The sequence below is a fragment of the Leptonychotes weddellii genome, chromosome X (genome assembly GCF_054177405.1).
Source record: "Leptonychotes weddellii isolate Sample4059 chromosome X, ASM5417740v2, whole genome shotgun sequence".
NCBI classification, from domain to species: Eukaryota; Metazoa; Chordata; class Mammalia; order Carnivora; family Phocidae; genus Leptonychotes; species Leptonychotes weddellii.
This window is the reverse complement of record NC_138385.1, coordinates 55974654-55982363: the sequence shown is the minus strand read 5'-3', so window position 1 is coordinate 55982363 and position 7710 is coordinate 55974654. Positions and strand designations below refer to the sequence as shown.

The 7710-nt window shown below is 38.0% G+C and overlaps 1 protein-coding gene and 1 pseudogene across 2 annotated transcripts in view; one reads left to right on the top strand and one right to left on the bottom strand.

Annotated features, from left to right (window-relative positions):
- LOC115941091 (uncharacterized) overlaps window positions 1-7710 on the top strand; it is a 448023-nt gene that overhangs the window by 215900 nt on the left and 224413 nt on the right. The gene's annotated exons all lie outside the window — the stretch shown is intronic.
- On the bottom strand, window positions 4107-4630 carry LOC102727907 (small ribosomal subunit protein uS17 pseudogene; annotated as a pseudogene).

Sequence of the window (7710 nt, the reverse complement as noted above, 5' to 3'; positions counted from 1 at the left end):
AAATATGGTCTCTTAAATAAGTAATTCTTCTTGAATATTCCTGGAAGGTCAGGATCATACAATGCTATTTGATACTGTTCTAAATTCTATTCAACGATGAAGGAAACCTTACTTCTAGCTCACAACTTACCTTTTAAAATTATTCCAATTCTTGTTGATTTTGAAATATATGTTTGATGATAGTATTGTGATTATGTTTAAAAAGGAGAATCCTTGCTTTTTAGAAGTACATATGGCTACATATCAAAATTTTTTGGGGTAAAATTATATGTCTGGAATTTGCTTCAAAATATTCCAAAGGTTGGAGTGGGGCAGAGATGATGAGGAGGATGAGTAGAGATATGGAAGAAGCAGGATTGACCATGATGTGATAATTGCTGAAGCTAGGTGATGGAATTCATTTTGATATTCTGTCTGCATTTACCTGTGCTTAACGAGTAATCACTGATATCAAGATTTTCTTTCCCTACCCTGTCAGGATTTCCCCCACCCTCTCCTCCAACAGCATCCTGGCTTGGCACATTAGAAACTGCCTCAGGCTAAGTATGGTATACACTAATTAACTCATGGAGAATGTATATAGAATGCAACTAAATATAGCTCTGATTGTGCTGGTGTCAGTAATGAACTAAAACTTTGAAGGGCTTGAAAACGTCCCTAATGAATTCAGTGCATCCTGTTCAACATGTGGAGCCTGAGTTTCCCACTGGAAAAATGTCTACACTTCTCCCCTCCATAACTCCTCCTACACTTTAACCCCAAGTTCTTTGCACTTCTGCCATAAACTCCCAAATCCCTCCTTTGGGATTTACCACAGGAAATTTTATTTAGAAATTGCTCAGCAAGCACAGTTCCAATTTTCCATTTGAAATACTGTCTCTTGAAGGTCACTGCATCCAGTGATTCTAAGGGAAAGAATTCAGCTCTTTATCATATCCCTTTCCCTTTGACAGACTATTTCAAACACTATTACAGCTCATGCCGAATTTAGTAGATGTCACTCAGAATGATTGAAAAATGATAGAATCTGGAAATTCCAGTTAGAGATAGTGGACCAAATAGCCCAGAAAACTCACAAAAATGACAGTAATGGGATATTATGAAGGTATAAGTCTACTAGGATCTAGAGAGGGAAACAAATAACCGCAACATAATTTTGGAAGAAGGAAACAGTGAAACTGACTTTGCACACCTAAATCCCAAGCAATGGAGAAAACTGAAAAGTAATCCAGTTCACCCTGAGAAGCCCCCCAAAAAGTCAGGAATTGGCAGCACTGAGTACTTCTGTATATGGGAATGAAGATGATGATAAAAACCAAGGGTTGATTGTCTAAATTTTATCTAAAATCAGTTAGATCCCTAGATTCCCCACCCCACTGAGCACAGCCAGCCAACTTCCTTTCTTCCATCTTGGCTAAAGATTGGAGAGTCATTCTTCAGAGAAGGTAAAACAATTTCTGGAGCAGGGAACCCAGGCACAATTGAAGTGAGAAGTACTACACTTAAAATAGTATAACTCATTTATATGAAAGTTTACATACTCAATATTGATACCTACCTCAACCCAGTCTCTGAGATTATTGCTATTTAGATTTACTACAGGGGAAAGTTTGGACAACTCTTTGTGAAGAATCTGATCACCCTGACAGAAAAGACTAAAAGATACCAACATGGGGAGTTGCTTCCCAAAATGGAGCAATCAGAATACCCTACAGAGTAAGTTAGTCTCTAAATCCCATCCACATGCACAGAACTTCTAATCAGCTTCCTAGTATTCAAATCTTAAATACAAGTAATCAACCAAGGATCACCATGCATTTGAGGAAATACAATTATAAATAATATGAAAGACAGAGGACCAAATTCAACAAACAGAGAAAGTAACTTTGGAAAAAACAGAGGTCATATATGAAAAGGAAAACTTAAAGAAATCTAAACATTCCATTTCTCTAACATTTCTTTAGCATATTTATTCCATAATTTAATCTTCCTCCTTTGGGACCCACTTTATCACCTCAGCAAAATCCTGAGCTACCTTCAGATTTGGCTTGTGCTAGATCTTCCTACCTCTAGTGAATTGCTCATGTATGTGCCTTACCTATCTAGAAGCAATTGAACTTTCTTTTAAAAATTTGCATCATAATTAAATATTTAGGAATAAAGGGCCTTGACATCTGCCATTTATTTTCAAATGATTTAACAACAACAACAACAACAGCAGCAGCAGCAGCAGCAGCAGCTTAAGGTATATGGGAATTCCCTGTATCATTATTGCAACTTCTCTACAAAAAGCTTTTTTATAAGTTTTACATTTATATTATGTGAATCTTTTCATTTATAAAAACACAAGCTTTACATTTTTAAAAAAACAAAAGGTAAAAAACATTGTGTTAGACAACACATATGTACATACAGCCCCATGTGGCCACCCTCCTTTGGGATTTACCACAGGAAATTTTATTTAGAAATTGCTCAGCAAGCACAGTTCCAATTTTCCATTTGAAATACTGTCTCTTGAAGGTCACTGCATCCAGTGATTCTAAGGGAAAGAATTCAGCTCTTTATCATATCCCTCTCCCTTTGACAGACTATTTCAAACACTATTACAGCTCATGCCGAATTCATCTCGATTTCTTTGTGTGATTTTTCTAACAATCTGAATGCCAGAAATGGACATTTCTTGGCTCAGATTTAAGGCATGGTTAGATTTAGGTAGTGTTGAATATGAGTGTATAGTTCCATTATCATGGAAAAGTCCCCCAAAGGCAATCATTATAAATACTGCACCTATACGATCCTATTGTTGCAAGGAGTTGTATTCAAGGAAGATATTGAAAAGATCTTAAATAATTTAAAAATACTTTACATTTTTATCTTGTGTCCCTTTCAGAATATGAAATAGAATCCAATTTATACCTGCCAGCAATACTTTAAAATTTTTTTAATTTAAATTCAATTTAGTTAACATATAATGTATTATTAGTTTTGGGGGTAGGATTTAGTGATTCATCAATTGCATATATAACACCCAGTGCTCATTCCATCAAGTGCCCTCCTTAATGCCAATCACCGAGTTACCCCATCCCCCACTTACCTCCCCTCCAGCAACTCTCAGTTTGTTTCCTATAGTTAAGAGTCTCTTATGGTTTGCCTCCCTGTTTTTATCTTATTTTACTTTTCCTTCCCTTCCCCTAGGTTCATCTGTTTTTTTCTTAAATTTGACTTAAGAGTGAAATCATATGATAATTGTCTTCCTCTGACTGACTTATTTCACTTCGCATAATAACCTCTAGTTCCATCCACCTCACTGCAAATGGCAAGATTTCTTTCTTTTTGATGGCTAATATTCCATTGTGTGTGTGTGTGTATATAGACAGATAGATAGATAGATAGATAGATGATAGATAGATAGATAAAGAAGATAGTACATCTTCTTTATCCATTCATCTGTTGATGGACATCTGGGCTCTTTCTATATTTTGGCTATTGTGGAAATTTCAACAGTACTTTTTATATCCTCTCTCTTCTTTTCAGTTTTCTTATACACCCCACCCTAACATGTCTGGAGCCTCTCATCTGAAAAAAGTGCCTTCAAATACTCTTGTATTTTTATTTCTCTCTTTCTCCCCAATATCTTCTGGTTCTTTATTATGTAGGTTAGTTTAGCCTCTCTCTTTACATACTTCATCATTTTTGCCCACCTTTGAGATATTGTCTTCCTCAGTTTATTTTTCTATTTCTGCATTGCAAAAGTATAAGAACTCACCTGGTAGGAAATTAGTCTCCTGGTTGAGGCTGCTAAACTGGAAAGATTCCATCTCTTTACTTCCTTGAGAGAGAGAGAAAAATTGACAAACCTGATACCTTAATAATTTTTTGCCCCTCACTTAAGCAAAAAGAGAAAATGCATCCAGGAACCAACCCCTAGGGCAATCCAAATAATTCCACCTGGCAGTCCTTTTCCCCAGTGGGGCTGCTTTTAACAGACCAAACTTGCAGAAAAATTTGCATATATTACTCTTTAAAAAACTATTTATTAGATTTTGAAATGCAGAAAAATATGAAGAAGAAACAAAAGACCTATAATTCAATGCCCAGATAAACTTTCAATAACAGTATTTTTTTTTTTTGACTGGGAAAATAACTATTTTGTTTGGAGGTATGGGCCCATGTCTAGTCTCAGAACTCTGGAACTGCTTTTTGGCGCCAGCAGCCTTGGTGACCTTGAGCATATTGAAACTCACAGTCTCTCACAAGGGCTGGCACTTGCCCACTGTGACAATGTTGCCAATGTTGACACCCCTGAAGCAGGGGGGCAGGTGCATGGATATGTTCTTATGGCATTTTTTGAAGCAGTTGTACTTTCGGATGTAGTGGAGATAATCTTGGCAGATGACAATGGTCCTGTGCACCTTCACTTTGGTCACCATACCAGATAGAATCTGCCCTTGGATGGAGACATTACTAGGAAAGGGGCATTTCTTGTCAATAGCATCTTGAAGCCCAGACCAATGTTTTTATAGTATCATCAGAGCTTCTCCTTACCAGTTCCTCCAAGCAGGCCCCTCTTCTTATTTTGAAAGATGGTCAGCAGCTTTTGTTCGGCATGCTAACTGTGAATGTCTGCCATCTTCCTGGCCACCCAAAGATGGTACTTTTTTTTTTTTTAAAGATTTTATTTATTTATTTGAGAGAGAGAGCGAGTACATGAGAGGGGGGAGGGTCAGAGGGAGAAGCAGACTCCCCACTGAGCAGGGAGCCCCATGCGGGACTCGATCCCAGGACTCCAGGATCATGACCTGAGCTGAAGGCAGTCGCTTAACCAACTGAGCCACCCAGGCGCCCAAAGATAGTATTTTTAATAATAAAATAAATACATGCATATGTCCAGAAAATTCAAACAAAATAGAAGGATAAAAAGAAATGTTTTCCTTCACCATTCTGCTTCCCAATTTTTCTCCTCAAAGGTAAAGGAACTGACAACAGTTTCTTGTGTACTCTTCCAGAAACACATTAATGCAGATGCTAGCATGTGTGTACTCCATAGTATCATCTCAAAAGCTCTAGGTAATAATGCAGTCTGAAAATTCTTTTCCTAAATCAAGATGATAGAAGAAAACTAGTGACAATGTTTAACTATATCTGAGCCTTGTGCTCTTGGAGATTAGAGGTGGTTGAGAAATCCCCCCACCCTTTTGTGTTCTGAGAAATGGCTAACCACAAAGGGCCACCCTGCCCTCATGTATTCCCACTCTGCTTCATAACTTAAACAAAATTTGCTGTCCACCTTTCCTCATGGCTCTATTGTTTATCTGCCTCTATAACACCCAGGCCCCCTTCCTTTTCTTTGAGACATTCTTCCACAAAAGTGAACATTTTCCTTATTGCACTAGCCTCAATAAAAAACCATCTCTTTAATTGTCCAGTGAATTTGTCTTTCACATTAATGTCAAAAAAAATTATTCTGACACTTGTTAAAAATAGTAAGGAAGACTTTATTCAAGTGCCTGTTGTAAAGGGGATGGGAGTCAGTGGGTAGAAAATTACTATGTGGAAACATCAGAGGTAAGGGAGGATTCTGATTTGACAGGATTCTTGCTGAAGGAAGGCCAGTGTGATTAGATACCAAGGGTAAGATATAAAGAATTTAATCAGATATCAGGAGTGATCATATACTGAGTATGGGGATTCTTGCTAAACAAATTTAGGAGGATTTTTGCTAAAATTGGGCAATGCAAAGATGGACATGGAAGTTCAAATGTTGAGGCCTAGTTGGAAAGAGGTTTTAGAGGAACCTGACTAAAATTTGGGTTAGGGAGAGAGTCTTTGTCACTAACAATTGAGGAATTCTGCCATCTTTCCATAAGCAGAGACTAACCCTCAACATTAGGCTAAAATCTGTATGTGACTTTTACTCTTGGATCTTCCCAATTTCCAACTTTAAACTACAAGAAGTAGGGTGCCAGGGAATCTTTTGGGTTCCTGACTAGGACTTCCAAATATCTAAAGATGCATTTTTAAAATATTTTTAACACTCTCATTTATCTATAATACGTCTCTAGAAATGGTTACTGATCAGCAAGTCCAATATCTCTACCAAAGGATAATAAAAATTACCACTATTTTTTACAGGCTTTTCCCTGCAATTTACCTCTGTTTTTCTTATTAGTATTATTCCTACAACCCCGAGAGCCAATCTTTCAGTGCTGCCTTTTTCCATCATTTATTCTCTCCTTATTGGCATAACAATGAAAGGCTATGTAGGGCAATAAAAAGAGCACAGGGCTTGGAGCTTAATCCAAGTTCCAGTACTGCCCTAGATGCCAACAAAAATGAAGAGGACTGAATTATCCAGAAATGGAAGTTGCCAGGTTTATCTGTAATGGCAGAGGAACATCAACAAGAGGTCTCATGGCAATAACATTCTGAGCTGTCTCATTGTTTCTACCCTTGCTACAAACAGTTCATTCTTGGCACAGGCACCACAGAGATCCAGTTAATGACTAGATGATGTAATTTTGCTCCTCTCCTGAAATTGCAAGGGCTTCCCACTTCACTGAATAAAAGCCAACTTCTTATCATGGCCTGTAGGGCTGTGTATAATCAGACTCACCAATTTTCTGCCATCATCTCCTAATATTCTAATTACCTCACATTCATTACAGGAACATTGGTCTTCTTGTTCTTCAAACATGTCTCAGGGAATTATAATTGTTGCTGTTCTTCCTACCTGAACATCTTCCCCTAGATAATCATATGGATTGTTCCCTGACTTTCTTGAAGTTCTTTTTCAAATGTCACTTCCTCAAAGAGACATTCGTTAATGGCCAAATATAAAAGACAGATGCCCACATATTATATCTTCCTATTGATTTATTTAGTGTTTGTTTTCTTCTATTAGAGTGTAAAATTCATGTGGGCAGAAGATATCATTTTTTTTCATTGTTGTATTCTGCACCTGGAATGGTGTCTGCCATATGTCAAGCAACCAATAAAAAAATGTTGAGTGAGTAAAAGTGGAGGATTAGCATTCTATTGTTTCTTCTCCAAATATCGAAGTTTACCTTTATAATTCATTAGTAGTTACCTTGTGTCTTCTAGAACAGGGCAAGAGCCCTGTGTTCTCTGGGTCTCACTTCCCAACTCTAAAAAAGAAGGGGCTGGATGCAGCACACCTGTGCTTTCTCCCTCATTGACTGTGGACAGGGTTGGGGCTCGGTATGAGGGAATAAAAAGGGGTGGAATCCTGGGCTCCAAAGGACTGGAAGCCCACTGTTTTCCATAGGCACAGGCTCCAAACCAGAGACAGTTGCAAAGAGAGAGCACGTATACATGAATGGAGAGGCCCATGGGACAAGAGGGCCCTTCCTTTTCTGTTCCAAGAAAACATACAGCTCCTTAATAGCTCAGCACTTACAAAACAGCCTGGAAACAAAAGACTCAGAGAGCAAACAATAGGAATGATGGGGCAGCTAAAACAAGGCATTTCCTTACTTTTTTCCATGAAAGTTTCACTTAAACCTCTCTACATGTCACTGAGCTCCATAAATATAGAATCCACAAGACACTTTCCATACCTTCCCTCTCCCCTCCTTGCTTCTTGTGTCACTTCCCACCACACACATAGCAGAAGAGCAGCAAGGATGGAGAAAAGGGGCAGCCTTGCTCCGTGCCCTTGCTCAGTGCCTTTTATATTAATTGTCAAGATCA